The sequence below is a fragment of the Crinia signifera genome, chromosome 2, assembly GCF_055691185.1.
Source record: "Crinia signifera chromosome 2, ASM5569118v1, whole genome shotgun sequence".
Classification (NCBI taxonomy): domain Eukaryota; kingdom Metazoa; phylum Chordata; class Amphibia; order Anura; family Myobatrachidae; genus Crinia; species Crinia signifera.
Window position 1 is genome coordinate 90,065,932 of NC_139218.1, and position 17,603 is coordinate 90,083,534.

The following is a 17,603-nucleotide window of genomic DNA, read 5'->3' on the forward strand; positions in this document are numbered from 1 at the left end:
CAGGACAGGTCAGCTTTAATCTACTAATTGTAAAACAGTTGGGATCCATTCAGTACACCGTGTATCCAAGAATCTTTTCTGTGGCTAGCTTACCAGTCTATTTGTTGTTTATTTACTGTAAGACACCATTAACTGTGTCTAAACCACAAGAACTGCTATCCTGTAATACTACAGCGACAAAAATCTGCCAATTTGGCTAAATGTCAGTATTTGTCACTGCTTCTTTTGCTCACTAAACAGTACTAAACAAACCCCTGGGTGAACTGGGTGATCAGACAAACCCTATTCTGACACCTGGAACACTAGCCAATTTCTTGGACTGAGGGCACATTCACCTTTTTACTCTCATCTAAATTTTCATGGTTTCCACTCCAGGGAGGATCGTCTCACCCCGTCTCTCTCATCCCCAATCCTATACATTGTAAGATTGGGGACAGCAGAAGTTGGGCTCAGACACAAGATTCCCCCTCTTTCATACTACCCTATATCTCACCCCCTAGTGACTCTCTCATTGGCCCTCCTGCTAATTACTCACCCTGCAAGGCCTTGATGGTAACAGGGAGGATCCTATTACTGCAGGACCAACAGCAGAAGCACGCTTGAGCTCACTTTCCACCAGCAGGGCTCTCGCACTCCAAATATACGGCCATACCTCACTGAATCGCCTGGTACCATCAGAACCCAGAAGCTAAGCAGTGAAGGGCCGGCCAAGTACCTGTCTGGGGAACTAACAGGGAATAGTCGGTGCCGCAATTCACCACAACAGCAGAAGCCAACAGCTGTGAGAGTGACGCTCCATTCACACCTCCTTACTTCTACCCTGATTTTCTCCTGTCAAGCTATGACTCTAAACCCCTCTTTCTGATATCACATTATACTATTTAAATTGATTACTGAGGGGTGGTGTGTCCTGCGCCATTTGAATTGCTATTTCAATCCTAGATGATAAACAGGCATCATTTTCTGTTATAACTGCCAGAATAAGAAATAGCTATATGTGTGACTAATTTTCGCTAAGTTTATCTTTAATTAAATACCTGACCTTGTCAGCACCACTTTGATTCACTGCTTGGAGGAGGAAGAATTAATTCAATAAACTGAATTTCCTCAGTAAATGTGCAACTCCTCTTATGCTAAATCTGTCTTTTAAGTGTTTCGAAAATTAAAAGTTATGTTTTAACTAATAGACACCATATCAAACATATATTATTACTTATAAGCGTGCCCCAAAAAACCTTGTCGGGTTCCCTTCAAGTCACCTCTGACTTTCCTTTTCAATTATTCAAACTTAGCCTGTAACATGACAGGTAGGAGCTGATTGGCTGGCTGTTTATCACTCTCCATTTTATCACTTTTTGAAGCTTGACACATCTGGCCCTAATGAATGCATGAGCAGTAGGGGTCCTGTGTCATAAAACAGTATGGCTGCAGACATCAAGTGATTGATAATCTACAGCTGTTTGGGGGTGGGGAGGGGTGACGACAGCCATCATTTCACTAAATGTTACACCTAGGTGTGCGGCCTGCATTTTGTTGGAGTGTTGCTGCCAGGGTCTCTGCCTTCCAACTTCGATTTTCAGGCCTCAGGAACGGAGCTGTTACAAAAGACTTGCATTACCTCAGGGTTTACTCAGTAGTCCGATTTTGTAGCAAGTTATCCGCTGCATTGTCCTTGAATGCAACAGGGGATCCCACATTCATGCAGGAAGTGTCCACTTACAAAAGGCACCTCCTGCTCCATTATCATATCTGAGCAGCAGTAATGCACACTCCAACCACATCTGAATTACCCCCCGTGTATACTATTTGTACTGTATATGCTCTTTCTCCAGCATAGGAGCATTACCATATTATTTAGTGCCTACATAGTGCACTAGACAATAAATAAAAAGGTATTAGTTCAAATGAAAAAGAAAAAAGTTTTCGCTGCGCTCTGGTCAGCTGCTTGATAGGGAAGGGTTAAGCAATGTAGTTGGTTAAATCAAGCGCTTGTATTATTGTGCATGCCGGAAAAATTGAGATAGAAATAAAAGATAAAAAATAGAATAAGTATAAGAAAAAATATTAAAGCAATATAATATATACAGTATTTTGCTTAAAATGTTTACAGCTCCTTTTGGAGCTATTAGAGTTTTTGCCTCTGTATTTGGGACTTGGAGCGCATTAGATGTAATTTCGGGGTGAGTTTCCCGGAGGTTGCCGTTTGGTAATATTCGGGAGCGTTGGTTTCCCTAACTTTCCCTAGTCTTACCTCCCCTTGCGATGTTCTTCAAGGTACCGGCGTTTCTCTCCTCTGTGCAGACCCAGCCCCCACGTCTCCGCTGCGGAGACGTGGGAGCTGGGTCTGCACAGAGGAGAGAAACGCCGGTACCTTGAAGAACATCTAGGGAAAGTTAGGGAAACCAACACTCCCGAATATTACCAAACGGCAACCTCCGGGAAACTCACCCCGAAATTACATCTAATGCGCTCCAAGTCCCAAATACAGAGGCAAAAACTCTAACAGCTCCAAAAGGAGCTGTAAACATTTTAAGCAAAATACTGTATATATTATATTGCTTTAATATTTTTTCTTATACTTATTCTATTTTTAATCTTTTATTTCTATCTCAATTTTTCCGGCATGCACAATAATACAAGCGCTTGATTTAACCAACTACATTAGTTCAAATGAAACAGTACGGGTGACATTCTGGGGGACATTTACCAAAATGGATTCGTAGAAAAAAGGTGTATTCGTAGGGAGAAATACACCTTTTTTTACGAATTTGTATTTTCGGGATTTACAATCCCAAAAATACAACAATTCGTAGTCCTAAAGATGGAACATTCGTATTTGTATTTACAAATACGAATGTCTACACCATCGATAGGATACGACAGAAATCACCATTCAAAAGAATGGTGGTTTCTGATTTACTAAGCAGCCGTACTGATAATACGGCTGCTTAGTGGTGTAAAACACCCACGCAAATACGACAGGAAAATAGAACACCATTTTCCTGTTCTATTTGCGTTTTAGCCTGCACGGATCAGTCAGATCCGTGCAGGCTTCAGTGTAAAAAAAATAGAAAAATTAAATTAAAAAAAAAAAAAACGGCGTGGGGTCCCCCCCACAGCCGAAACCAGCACCAGGCTGACAGAGCCTGGAGCCGGTAATTAAAAATCAGGGAACCCGACAAATAGGGGTTCCCTGATTTTTAACAACCAGCCCCAGGCTCCTGCTCTGGGGCTGGTTCCCAAAATACGGGGGACAAAATGACTAGGGGTCCCCCGTATTTTAAGAACCAGCACCAGGCAAAACCAGCCAGCAGGGTAATGCCACAGCCGGGGGGAGACTTTTTATGCAAGTACCCCCGGCCAAAGCATTAACCCTACCGACCAGTCAGCCTGGCCAGGGGCCCTGGGGGAGTGGGGACCCCCCAATAAAGGGGTCCCCCCCCTCCAGGACTTACCTGACCAGGCTGAAGCCTGGTGCTGTCCTCGATGCCCCTGGGCGGTGGGCATCGAGCTGATAGCGGTGTAAAAAATAGAACAAACGATTGTTTTTTACTGTGGCACTACAAGTGCCAGCAAGTCTCCCCAGCAAGCTGGGACTTGGAGAACCACAAGTCCCAGCCTGCTGGGCATTAAAGGGCCCGCTGGGTCTTGTAGTGCCACAGTAAAAAAAATAGTTAAATAAAACACACTGACACCCATTTTAAATAAAAGTTTAATACACACATTACACACATACTGATACTTACCTATCTTGATCCCGTTGGTAGGTCGCTGGCTCCGGTGTCGGCGGCTCCGTGTCGGCGGCTCCGGGGACGGCGTCCTGTCCGAGGATAATCCATGTTGGACCTGTGGAAGGAAATCCTACTCACCCAGGTCCTGCATGGATGGTCTTCTTTCTTCATCTGTCGACATCCAGGTCTTCTGACAGCTGCTGACGACTTCCAGCAGCTGTCGGCATCTTCCGCGACACTCCCCGGCTTTCAGAGCCGGAGAGAACCTTCCTCTTCGGCGTCTGGGCTCAGAATGAATTCTGGCCAATCAGGAGCCGCCTAGCCGCCTAGCGGCCAATCAGGAAAGACCTTTCCTGATTGGCCGCTAGGCGGCTCCTGATTGGCCAGAATTCATTCTGAGCCCTGACGTCGAAGAGGAATGTTCTCTCCGGCTCTGAAAGCCGGGGAGCGTCGCGGAAGATGCCGACAGCTGCTGGAAGTCGTCAGCAGCTGTCAGAAGACCTGGATGTCGACAGATGAAGAAAGAAGACCATCCATGCAGGACCTGGGTGAGTAGGATTTCCTTCCACAGGTCCAACATGGATTATCCTCGGACAGGACGCCGTCCCCGGAGCCGCCGACACGGAGCCGCCGACACCGGAGCCAGCGACCTACCAACGGGATCAAGATAGGTAAGTATCAGTATGTGTGTAATGTGTGTATTAAACTTTTATTTAAAATGGGTGTCAGTGTGTTTTATTTAACTATTTTTTTTACTGTGGCACTACAAGACCCAGCGGGCCCTTTAATGCCCAGCAGGCTGGGACTTGTGGTTCTCCAAGTCCCAGCTTGCTGGGGAGACTTGCTGGCACTTGTAGTGCCACAGTAAAAAACAATCGTTTGTTCTATTTTTTACACCGCTATCAGCTCGATGCCCACCGCCCAGGGGCATCGAGGACAGCACCAGGCTTCAGCCTGGTCAGGTAAGTCCTGGAGGGGGGGGACCCCTTTATTGGGGGGGTCCCCACTCCCCCAGGGCCCCTAGCCAGGCTGACTGGTCGGTAGGGTTAATGCTTTGGCCGGGGGGACTTGCATAAAAAGTCTCCCCCCGGCTGTGGCATTACCCTGCTGGCTGGTTTTGCCTGGTGCTGGTTCTTAAAATACGGGGGACCCCTAGTCATTTTGTCCCCCGTATTTTGGGAACCAGCCCCAGAGCAGGAGCCTGGGGCTGGTTGTTAAAAATCAGGGAACCCCTATTTGTCGGGTTCCCTGATTTTTAATTACCGGCTCCAGGCTCTGTCAGCCTGGTGCTGGTTTCGGCTGTGGGGGAGACCCCACGCCGTTTTTTTTTTTTAATTTAAATTTTTTTTACACCTTGCAGCCTGCACGGATCTGACTGATCCGTGCAGACTGCCTACAAATAATTTGTATTAGCAGCCGTATATACGGCTGCTAATACGAATTCCTACGACATCGGAGGGTTACAAAGCAGTCGTATATGACTGCTTTGTAAATCCCCCTCCGGAACACGACTTTGCATACAACTGAAACAGTCGTATGCAGTCGTAGGGAAAATACTAATACGAAAAACTAGGTTTTTCATATTAGTAAATTTCCCCCTCTATGTGATGCGGTAAAATGCGCATTTTTTTATCGCACCTAATCGCACTTTTGAAAATCGCAAGATTGGGCCGTTTTTCACATATTTAATGAGATGCGAAAAACGGGCCAAATAGTGCGAATAGGTGCGATTTGATGCGATTTCTTTAGTCCTGAAAATGTGCGATTTTCAGGTCTGAAAATCGCACATTTGCAGTAAATCGCAATTTAAAATAAAAAAAAAAAACAGCGCGGGGTCAAGGTAGGTAAGTATCAGTATGTGTGGGCTGAGGATGTATTAAACTTTAATTTTTCTGGGTGTCAGTGTATGTTTTATTTAACTATTTCTTGTACTGTGGAACTACAAGTGCCAGCGGGCCCTTTAATGCCCCGCATGCTGGGACTTGTGGTTCTCCAACTCCCAGCATGCGGGGTAGGCTTGTTGGGACTCATAGTTCTACAGTATAAGACAATAGTTTTTATTCTTTTTTTACCCTTTTCATCAGCCCGATGCCCACCGCCCAGGGGCATCGGGGACAGCCCTGGACTTTCAGCATGGGCTGGTAAGTCCTGGAGGGGGGGACCCCTTCTTTGGGGGGGTCCCCACTTCCCCAGGACCCCTGCCCATGCTGACCAGCCAGGGGGATAATGCTTTGGCCGCGGTACCTTATATAATAAGTGTCCCCCAGCTGTGGCATTACCCTGCTGGCTGGTTGGGTCTGGTGCTGGTTCTTGAAATGCGGGGGACCCCTAGTCATTTTGTCCCCCGTATTTTGGGAACCAGCGCCGGACCTTGAGCCTGGTGCTGGTTTCATTAACCACTTAAGTGGTATGCCCGGAGATTTTCCGGGCTCAGCTGCGCTGCCACAGCTGGCTGTCCCGGAAAATCTCCGGGCATACCACTATGTACTGTAGGTGCGCGCCAGTGGTGTCTCCATCGGAGCACCACTGGCGCACTACCTTAGGGGTGTCGTCCCCCCCCTCGGTCAGCCCCTCCCCACCCCTCTTGTTGCCCCCCCGGGTCCCTCTGCTCCGGCGTACACGGCGATCGTACGCCGGAGCTTCCCCACCGCCGGCCGCCAATCATCTGACCTGTAGTGACGTCGGCGGCAGGCTCGGGGATGTTCGGGCGGCTCGGGGGGACTCGGGACAGTTCAGTAACCCGAGTCCTCCCGAGCCGCGAACATCCCCCAGCCTGCCGCCGACGTCAATGCAGAATGTGACAGGCGCCGCGGCGGAAGGATGAGATGCTGAGCGGCTGCAGGGAAGCTCCGGCGTACTAACGCCGGAGCAAAAGGGGGACCTTCCAGCTGTCTTGTGGTGGGTTTTGCTGGGGCAGGATAAACCTGCCCTGGTAGGTTTGTCCTGCCCCAGCAAAAACCACCACTCAAGGGGTTAAATCAAGGGGACCCCTATTTGTCTGGAACCGTGATTTTATGTCACCAGCACCGGCTCAATGAGCCCGGGGCTGGTTATGCTTTGGCGGGGGACGGGTTTTTTTTTTTTTTTTACTGTTTAAACCTTTTTTACACCAGAACCCTGCACAGATCTCAATGATCTGTGCAGGGTTCTGGCTAATTCGCCCATCAGAACCTGGTCTGATTTTTGGGCGAATTATAGACACATTTTATAGAAATCGCATACCATTAAATATGCAATTTGTATACTTTTCAATGTGAAAACATCTGGATGCGATGTGCTGCGAAAAACAGCCATCGCATTTCCAGAATGTCAAATTTGTTGGCCAAAATCGCACTTTTTTCACATTTTCGCAGCTCATTAAATATGCGAAATTAGAAAAACATGCGATTTCGGCCGTTTTTGCAAGAAAAAAAACGCAAAAAAACAAAACGCATCCCATAGAATGTCACCCTACATCTTTTAAATTAAATAGTGTTTGTTTTATTTATTTTTCCATTTACTACAGAAAGAGTTAGTTCATATTGAAAAGTCTAGCATTTATGAGATAAGTATTTACCATCATAAAACATTTTACATTTTCATTTTGCAATTACAGTTCCTTGGGGGGGGAAATGTATCTGTATAATAAAGCCAATATTCATGACAATTTTTCCATGACTTGTTCATAAGCAGGAAGCTACACAAAGACATTGCTTTTCATTCAAAGCAACAAATCAAATGTTAAATGAAATCACTCTATTTTTAATACGATTTCTGCAAATCCTTTTTTCATACATTATGCACTGGTCAGATATTGGTTTTGCATACTTAGAAGAGTTCACATGTGTATAAACACGTATGTTTACAAAGAATATGCATACTAAAAGATTTATATTAGTTTATTTATTTATTATTTACAGTTTCTTATATAGCGCAGCAGATTCCGTTGCTCTTTACAATAGTAGACAGTGATAAGACAAACTGGGTAAGAACAGACAGACTTGGAGGTAGGAGGGCCCTGTTGCAAGCTTACAATCTATAGGGATATAGGGGGGAAACATAAGGACAGGCACCAGTAATAGCATAGCAGTTACAAGTCCAGAAGGGAAGCTATATAATACATAAGTGCCTCGGAGGGTTATGCATGTAGAACTTAAATATGATAGGCTTGCCTGTAGAGGTGAGTTTTCAGGGAACGCTTGAAAGTTTGGAGACTGGTGGAGATTCTTAATGTGCGTGGAAGGGCATTCCATAGGATGGGAGCAGCCCGATAAAAGTCCTGTAATAATGAATGGGAGCTAGTGATCCGTGCAGAAGAGAGATGCAGATCTTGTGTAGAGCGTAGTGGTCGAGATGGGAGATATTTTGTGATAAGTGCAGAGATATATGCTGGTGCAGTATGGTTAATAGCTTTATAAGCAAGTAGAAGTGTCTTATATTGAATACGGTAATATACAGGCAACCAATGGAGGGACTGGCAGAGCGGATCAGCAGACGATGAGCGTCTTGCAAGGAAGATCAGCCTAGCAGCAGCATTTAAAATTGATTGCAGTGGTGAGAGTCTGTTCTTGGGAAGACCAGTTAGGAGACTATTGCAATAATCAATGCGGGATATAATGAGTGCATGGATAAGAGATTTGGTAGTGTCTTGTGTGAGATAGGGTCGTATTTTGGATATGTTTTTTAGATGCATGTAACATGATTTGGAGACAGATTGAATGTGGGGAAGAAAGGACAGTTCAGAGTCGAGGATGACCCCTAAGCAACAAGCTTGTGGGGTAGGGTAGATTATCGAGTTGTCAACAGCGATGGAGATGGCAGGATGGTAACTGTTCTTAGTTGGCGGGAATATAAGTAATTCCGTTTTGGAAATATTGAGTTTGAGTTGGCGACAAAATGTTACACCTAGGTGTGCGGCCTGCATTTTGTTGGAGTGTTGCTGCCAGGGTCTCTGCCTTCCAACTTCGATTTTCAGGCCTCAGGAACGGAGCTGTTACAAAAGACTTGCATTACCTCAGGGTTTACTCAGTAGTCCGATTTTGTAGCAAGTTATCCGCTGCATTGTCCTTGAATGCAACAGGGGATCCCACATTCATGCAGGAAGTGTCCACTTACAAAAGGCACCTCCTGCTCCATTATCATATCTGAGCAGCAGTAATGCACACTCCAACCACATCTGAATTACCCCCGTGTATACTATTTGTACTGTATATGCTCTTTCTCCAGCATAGGAGCATTACCATATTATTTAGTGCCTACATAGTGCACTAGACAATAAATAAAAAGGTATTAGTTCAAATGAAACAGTACGGGTGACATTCTATGTGATGCGGTAAAATGCGCATTTTTTTATCACACCTAATCTCACTTTTGAAAATCGCAAGATTGGGACGTTTTTCGCATATTTAATGAGATGCGAAAAATGGGCCAAATAGTGCGAATAGGTGCGATTTGATGCGATTTCTTTAGTCCTGAAAATGTGCGATTTTCAGGTCTGAAAATCGCACATTTGCAGTAAATCTCAATTTAAAATAAAAAAAAAAAACAGCGCGGGGTCAAGGTAGGTAAGTATCAGTATGTGTGGGCTGAGGATGTATTAAACTTTAATTTTTCTGGGTGTCAGTGTATGTTTTATTTAACTATTTCTTGTACTGTGGAACTACAAGTGCCAGCGGGCCCTTTAATGCCCCGCATGCTGGGACTTGTGGTTCTCCAACTCCCAGCATGCGGGGTAGGCTTGTTGGGACTCATAGTTCTACAGTATAAGACAATAGTTTTTATTCTTTTTTTACACTTTTCATCAGCCCGATGCCCACCGCCCAGGGGCATCGGGGACAGCCCGGGAAGACCAGTTTGGAGACTATTGCAATAATCAATGCGGGATATAATGAGTGCATGGATAAGAGATTTGGTAGTGTCTTGTGTGAGATAGGGTTGTATTTTGGATATGTTTTTTAGATGCATGTAACATGATTTGGAGACAGATTGAATGTGGGGAAGAAAGGACAGTTCAGAGTCGAGGATGACCCCTAAGCAACGAGTTTGTGGGGTAGGGTAGATTATCGAGTTGTCAACAGCGATGGAGATGGCAGGATGGTAACTGTTCTTAGTTGGCGGGAATATAAGTAATTCCGTTTTGGAAATATTGAGTTTGAGTTGGCGACAAGACATCCAAGATGAGATGGCAGAGAGACAATCAGATTAGTTATAGTGTACCAGGTAAATATTACCGAGGTATCACTAAGTGTGCATTGTAAGGAGCATACACAATGGGCAATTTTGCCCAGCATGCATGGACAGCATTAATGGGGAAAATCGCTGGGATGAAAATCGCTTAGTGCATACAGACTGAGAGATTTTCTCCCCTCTAAGCAATTTTCTCCGGGGGGGTGGAAGGCGTTCCATAGCAGGACGCTATGGAAAGCCATCCACCCCTTTGCTTATCTGCTGGTAATGTGCTTTACCAATGTTCTTTCTTACCACATTTCATACTTGCCTACCCTCCTGAAATGGCCGAGAGGCTCCCGCAAATCGTGTCCCCCTCCCAGCCCCCCTGGGAGGTGTGCAAGTCTCCTGCATTGCCCCGCAGCCACAGCACCCCCCTTCCCTGCTGCATCAAATTTCTGATTTTCGCGGGTGTACGGGAGGGGGCGTGCTTAAAATGACGTGAATTGTGTAATTTTGCATAATGTTAGCCCCTCCCCCAATCTACGGACCCGCGAATTGCCGTGGATGACTGTCATGGGGCGGGGCTTGGTGATGTCAGCTTTGCCCCGCCCCCTGACAAGTAGTCACGCCCTGCTCCCTTTCACTCCTCTCTGGGCTTCTCCCGGAGAGGAGTGTAAAAAAGTAGGCAGGTATGCCACACTTCCTTGTAAAATGAGAGATTCAGGTGCATTAAATACCCACATTAATGGTTATCCCTCACTAGGGGTGTTGGTGAAATGAGTCTGAATCCATGTGATTAATGAGTGTGTGCAAGGGCTCCTACTTTGAATAGCAGGAAGCATCTGCTTTAGCAACCTTTCCTGACTAGGTATACATGCATGTTCCAAATGATTCATTCTTTCATCTTAGAGTATATGTTGTTTGTTTTCCGCCTAGAAAGCAGTTTGTCCTGTATATGACATAATGGAATAACCTTTTAATTGAAAAGGAACCCTAACACATCCTAGATCTGAATGAATGAAATATTCTTATTAAATACTTTGTTCTTTACACAGTTCAATGTGCTGACAACAAAATCACACAAAAATGATCAATGGAAATCAAATTTATTAACCCATTGAGGTCTGGAATTGGAAAGTGGAAAGACACTACAGGCTGATCCAACTTTGATGTAATGTCCTTAAAACAAGTCAAAATGAGGCTCAGTAGTGTGTGTGGCCTCCACGTGCCTGTATGACCTCCCTACAACGCTTGGGCATGCTCCTGATGAGGTGGCGGATGGTCTCCTGAGGGATCTCCTCCCAGACCTGGACTAAAGCATCCGCCAACTCCTGGACAGTCTGTGGTGCAATGTGGCGTTAGTGGATGGAGCGAGACATGATGTCCCAGATGTGCTCAGTTGGATTCAGGTCTGGGGAATGGGCGGGCCAGTCCATAGCATCAATGCCTTTGTCTTGCAGGAACTGCTGACACACTCCAGCCACATGAGGTCTAGCATGCATTAGGAGGAACCCAGAGCCAACCACACCAGTATATGGTCTCATAAAGGGTCTGAGGATCTCATCTCGGTACCTAATGGCAGTCAGGCTACCTCTGGCAAGCATATGGAGGGCGGTGCGTCCCCCCAAAGAAATGCCACCCCAAACCATTACTGACCCACTGCCAAACCGGTCCTGCTGGAGGATGTTGCAGGCAGCAGAACATTTTGCAGGGCTCTGGCAGTGCTCCTCCTGTTCCTCCTTGCACAAAGGCGGAGGTAGCGGTCCTGCTGCTGGGTTGTTGCCCTCCTACGGCTTCCTCCATGTCTCCTGATGTACTGGCCTGTCTTCTGGTAGCGCCTCCATGCTCTGGACACTACTCTGACAGACACAGTAAACCTTCTTGCCACAGCTTGCATTGATGTGCCATCCTGGATGAGCTGCACTACCTGAGCCACTTGTGTGGGTTGTAGACTCTGTCTCATGCTACCACTAGAGTGAAAGCACCGCCAGCTTTCAAAAGTGACCAAAACATCAGCCAGAAAGCATAGGAGCTGAGAAGTGGTCTGTGGTCACCACCTGCAGAACAACTCCTTTTGCCTTACTAATTGCCTATAATTTCCACCTGTTGTCTATTCCAGTTGCACAACAGCATGCAAAACTGATTGTCAATTAGTGTTGCTTCCTAAGTGGACAGTTTGATTTTGCAGAATTGTGACTTAAGGAGCCCATACACGGACTGTTGTGTACCGGCTCCGTTCTGTACTATGCGATGCGCACTCCCGCGCATCACATAGTATGGTACAAAAGTATGTGCTGCACATACTTTTTGTACTAGGTAAACATCGTATCGGATCGCAGTGCATGCACAGTGCATGCACAAGGGATGTGATCCGATACGATGTGTGCTGTTTAACCCCTTCATGACAGAGCCAGTTTGTGCCTTCATGACAGAGCCCTTTTTTTCAAATCTGACATGTCTCACTTAAGTGGGGATAACTTTTTTTTGCTTTTACTTATCCCAGTGATTTTGAGATTGTTTTCTCGTGACACATTGTACTTCAAGTTAGTGGTAAATTTGGGTCGATACAGTCTGTGTTTTTTTGTGAAAAATACCAAAATATCGTGAAAAAATGGAAAATTTAGCAATATGCAAAATGTCACATTTTCTGCTTGTGAGACAAATAATCATACCACTCAAAATAGTTAATAACTAACAAAGACCATATGTCTACTTTATGTTGCAATCATTATTTCAACTTCCTTTTAATTTTTTTGGACACTAGGAGGCTTCAAATATGACTAGCAAATTCTCAAATTTTCAAGAAAATTTCAAACACTGATTTTTTTAGGGACCAGTTCAGTTCTGATGTGACTTTGAGGGACTTGTATGTGAGACACCCCCATAAATGATGCCATTTCAAAAACTGCACCCCTCACAGTATTCAAAACAGCATTTTGGAAGTTTGTTAACCCTTTAGGTGTTTCACAGGAATTAAAACAAAGTGTAGGTGAAATTTCAAAATTTCATTTTTTTTTCGGATTTTCAATTTTAATACATTTTTCTAAGGAACACAGTACATTTTACTAGAGAAATGTGACTAAAAATTGATTCCCCCAATTCTTTGGTTTTCATAAATATCCTATATGTGGCCCTAGTGTGCACGGTGACCAAACCACAGGCTTCATAATAGAAGGAGCACCTACTTGATTTTGGAGACTCCTTTTTATGAGATTATTTTTTAGGCACCATGTAGGTTTCTAGGCACCATAAGATGCTAAAAGTTAGGAACCCCCCCACAAGTGACCCCATTTTGCAAACTACACCCCTCAGGGAATTCATCTAGGGGTATAGTGTACATTTCAAACCCCCAGGGGTTTCACCAATTGTGGTACAACTGGGCAGTGAAAATGAAAAAAAATAATTTTTCATTTTCACAGCTCAGTTGTATCAAAATTGGTGAAACCCCGGGGGGTTTGAAATGTACTCTATACCCCTAGATGAATTCCCTGAGGGGTGTAGTTTGCAAAATGGGGTCACTTGTGGGGGGGTTCCACTGTATGGGTGTTTCGGGGGTCATTCAACCAGAATCTGTGCTGCAAAATCCAAAAATCACTCCTTCCCTTCTGAGTCCTGCCATGCACCCAACTGGTATTTTTTGGTCACATGTGAGGCATTGCCGTACCCGGGAGAAATTGGGGCACAGATTTTGGGGTGCTTTGTCTCCTTCATTCCTTGTGAAAATGAAAAATTTTGAGCCAGATCTGCATTTTTGTGTAAAAAAATTTAATTTTTTACACAAAAATGCAGTTCTGGCTCAAAATTTTTAATTTTCACAAGGAATGAAGGAGACAAAGCACCCCAAAATCTGTGCCCCAATTTCTCCCGGGTACGGCAATGCCTCACATGTGACCAAAAAATACCAGTTGGGTGCATGGCAGGACTCAGAAGGGAAGGAGTGATTTTTGGTGGTGGAATGAATGGCGGGTGCTATGTCGCATTAGCAAGACCCCCGAAGCACCAATACAGTGGAACCCCCCCACAAGTGACCCCATTTTGGTCACCAGCTTTGGGAGGGGGGCTGGCGCTGCGGCTGGCGGGGGGGTGGGAGGGGTGCTGGCGCTGCGGCAGCCGGGTGGGTGGGAGGGAGGGGGGCTGCCGGGTGGGAGGGGGGGGGGCTGGCGATCGTTGGTGATCGGTGCGGTATACGCGCACACACACACACACACACACACACATATATATATATATATATATATATATATATATATATATGTGTGTGTATATATATATATATATATATATATACATATATATACACACACATATATATATATATATATATATATGTGTGTGTGTATATATATATATATATATATATACACACATTTGCACATTATTTTTTATTTTATTTTATTTTTCACTTTTCCAGCAGCAGCATGATGCTGCTGCTGCTGCTGCTGCTGCTGCGGGGGGGAGGGGGGAGGAGGGGAGCGCAGCGTGCGCTCCGGACGTAGCGGTGGAGCCGCTGGAGCTGCTGCTGCTGCCGGGTGAGTGCCCGGCGGGTGGGAGGGGGGTGCTGCCGCTCGGTGGTGATCGGTGCTGCACCGATCACCACCGTTTTCTGTGTTACCGAGCGGCTTAGCCGCCGGTAACACAGGAAACGCTGTGATTGACTGTTCAGATTTGAACAGCCAATCACAGCGATCGCCGACCGGGGGGGGCACCCCTGCCCCCCCTGGGCGACGAGGGGGGATGTCTGCTGTCAGGGACAGCAGACATCTCCTAACTGTCACCGCGTCTATAGACGCAGTGACAGTTAGAATCCATGACGTACATGTACGTCAAATGTCGGGAAGTACTTCCCGACCATGACGTACATGTACGTCAAATGTCGTGAAGGGGTTAAGCACCGAAGGGATCCGATAAATGGCTTGACTTGGAGTTACATTGTGTTGTTTAAGTCTTCCCTTTATTTTTTTGAGCAGTGTTGTATATAATGGTTGGATGCGCTAGTAAACAGTTATAACATTATAAATTGTATGAAAAGAAAACCTGGTCAGGTGTGAAAAGGGGAATAGACAATTTAATATGCAAAACAGTAAAAAATGGTATAGTACATAATTAATTAAAATTCAATACGGACAGGAGGTCAATAGTCACCCATTTTGTTGTTTGTATGCCAGTCCTTGAGAGGAACCCCGGTGGGTACTTTTTTGGTGGTAGTTCAAGGAACACAATAGATTTGTAATCCAGTTGGTTAGTGTTTTAAGTAAAAGTGGGGATATTCTGGTACTTCCACAAAGAATTGCCGGGCCTTTAGGAGGTGGCGTACCTACAAAGAAATCTGTGTGCCACAGATGGTGGTAGTTGGACCAGTCCACTTTTTCTCCCCGTACAGCTTGTAATAAACCACTTTGGGGTAAGATTCCTTGGATAAATCAGGTGCAAGGATGGAAATGACACTGGCAAGGGTTTTTGCTGGTTTAGTTGACCATAAGTCCTTTTAAAAGTAATCACCTACGCGTTTCGCTGGCTACAGCAGCTTTTTAAAAAAAAAAAACGGGACGTTCCCGCGTTTAGCGGGGCAGTTGGGAGGTATGTACTGTATTGCTCAGTGTCCAGTTTTCATCAGCGACCAGAGATGGTCGTTGATGAACAGGAGACTCAGAAGGAAACAACTGATCGCAGAAGAAAGCTCCTACGACCAGCGACCATTAGGGGGCTGAACACGGGAGCGTGCACCCAGCGATTTATCACTACAGCACAAACAAATCACTCGCTCAGGGACCATATTGCCAGCGATATTGCACCGTGTGTACACAGCTTAACTCTGGCCCTTTCACATCTATGTGACAGAGACAGGCTGGAGCTTATGTCTCACACCCTCCCTGAAAATGCCCGGGCTGGCTTCCTGTCAGTCAAGGTGCGAGGGGATTGTGAAAAAAGCAATTGCTGATTTCTGTGGCTGTTTGGCCTCACGCATGTGCAATACAATCCGTAGTCCTTCTGTAATTTATCGGCTTGCGAATTCACACAACAGCGATCAGCTCTGAATAATCTCCAAAGTTATGTAGGCTGCACTTTCCAGCCTAATTACAAATGTTACTTTATGGCTGCAAAATGACGTTCTTAAGTATGCACTGTCACCTGCAATTACATCAACATACATCCCTGTTAAATACTATTGCATCCATTCAAAAAAATAAATATGCAAGCTTTATTAAACATTTATATTGTTATGTGTATAGTTGTCTTTTGATTTTAATCATATGTTTATTTAAATGTCTCATTGTTCAGTGATTCATTACTCTGTGCTCTGCCCATGCAATAGAAAACAGATGACTCAGAAAGGCTTGTACTGTCACTATTACAGTGAATGAACACATTTAATTTGATAGAACAAAAGAATTATGGAATGAGAAACTCCCATTACTTAGTGTTCTAAGCTTCAGTTTTGTTCCTTTACTCATCAATTAACATGCATTTGGAATTAAATAAAATCCTGTTTTAATACATAAGCCTTGTGTAAATTTAAGGCAATGAATTTGGCACTTGCATCTAGCTTTCCTTTAAAAAAATACACACTGTGTTTGCATAGTTGGAGCAACATAACCTTTGCTAAATAATAAACTCCACACAGACATAGGCATTCATCCACACTCAACGGATAAATCGCGTCTCAGGGAAACGCTCAGTATCTGTGGTTACCTGGGACAAGGACAACCAATAAATAAATGAATGCCCCACCATCCAAATCATATTGGTGTCCAAACGTTGACCTGCAATTCAAAATAATAAATACCGTTAGAAAGATTGAATATAAGTAGACATTGGGAAAAATTAACGCGCCCGGGAATTCCCTTAAAGGTGATTTTGGATTTCTATATTAAATTGGTAATAACTAATATGACTGTGATTTGGGTGATCTATTTAAAACTAGTTGTTTTGTGACCCACTTAATTTATTGATAATCTATTCTAATTTACCGCTAATCGTTTAGTGGAAAAGGGGGGGGGGGGGTGGGTGGGTCACCCGATTTGACTTGAGGCAAAAAACACAAATCGTCCACCAGTTGGCTAGAGCCTAATTTAAGACTGGTGGTAACACAAAAAATTCCTCAAGGCCCCCCAAACACTAAAGCGCGTTTGGGCGAGCGGCTACTCCTCAAATGGGCTCACTGGACTATGTCGGTCTGATGTATCGCCTAAACGCACCAGACCGCCATCTTCCAAGTGCTCGTATGTCGACCTGGGACCAACCCGCCGCAGCGGCGGCAGAAGCGGCGCCGATACGGAAAGAGTGTGTCCCAAAGTCGGCTGGAGAAAGACCCTGATGCAATATATAGCGCCTGAAAACCGATCTAAACTGAAAGTTAGTAAGGGGCGACCCGTCAATGTGCATCAGCCAGGCCCCGGGCAATTGGGGCCGCAACTCCACATAAGCCAGAGCCGCCGCCACCGGACAGATCCGGCGGTCGCCACTCCAACCCAAATGGACCCACTGACCCCTGCCTGCTACATCAGTCTTTGAGCGCTGTATCTTGCACCATAAACCGTCGTGGTGCACGTCGACATGGCTGAACAGCATAGGCGAGGGAGATGCCCTTGTTGCGGACACCAGTTCGCCTACTCTGAACGCCCCATGGAAAGCCATGACAAAGGCCAGTCTAAAAAGTCGACCCTCATAATCGGTTGAGCAAATTACTCTTAAAGACTTCGAGATTCGACGCAACAGACCGGCATC

The 17,603-nt window shown here is 45.3% G+C and overlaps 1 protein-coding gene and 1 pseudogene across 1 annotated transcript in view; both read left to right on the plus strand.

Annotated features, from left to right (window-relative positions):
• The window catches only part of LOC146058788 (uncharacterized), an 83,564-nt gene that overhangs the window by 34,530 nt on the left and 31,431 nt on the right, over window positions 1–17,603 (plus strand). The window lies entirely within an intron of this gene.
• Window positions 639–756, plus strand: LOC146061885 (5S ribosomal RNA; annotated as a pseudogene).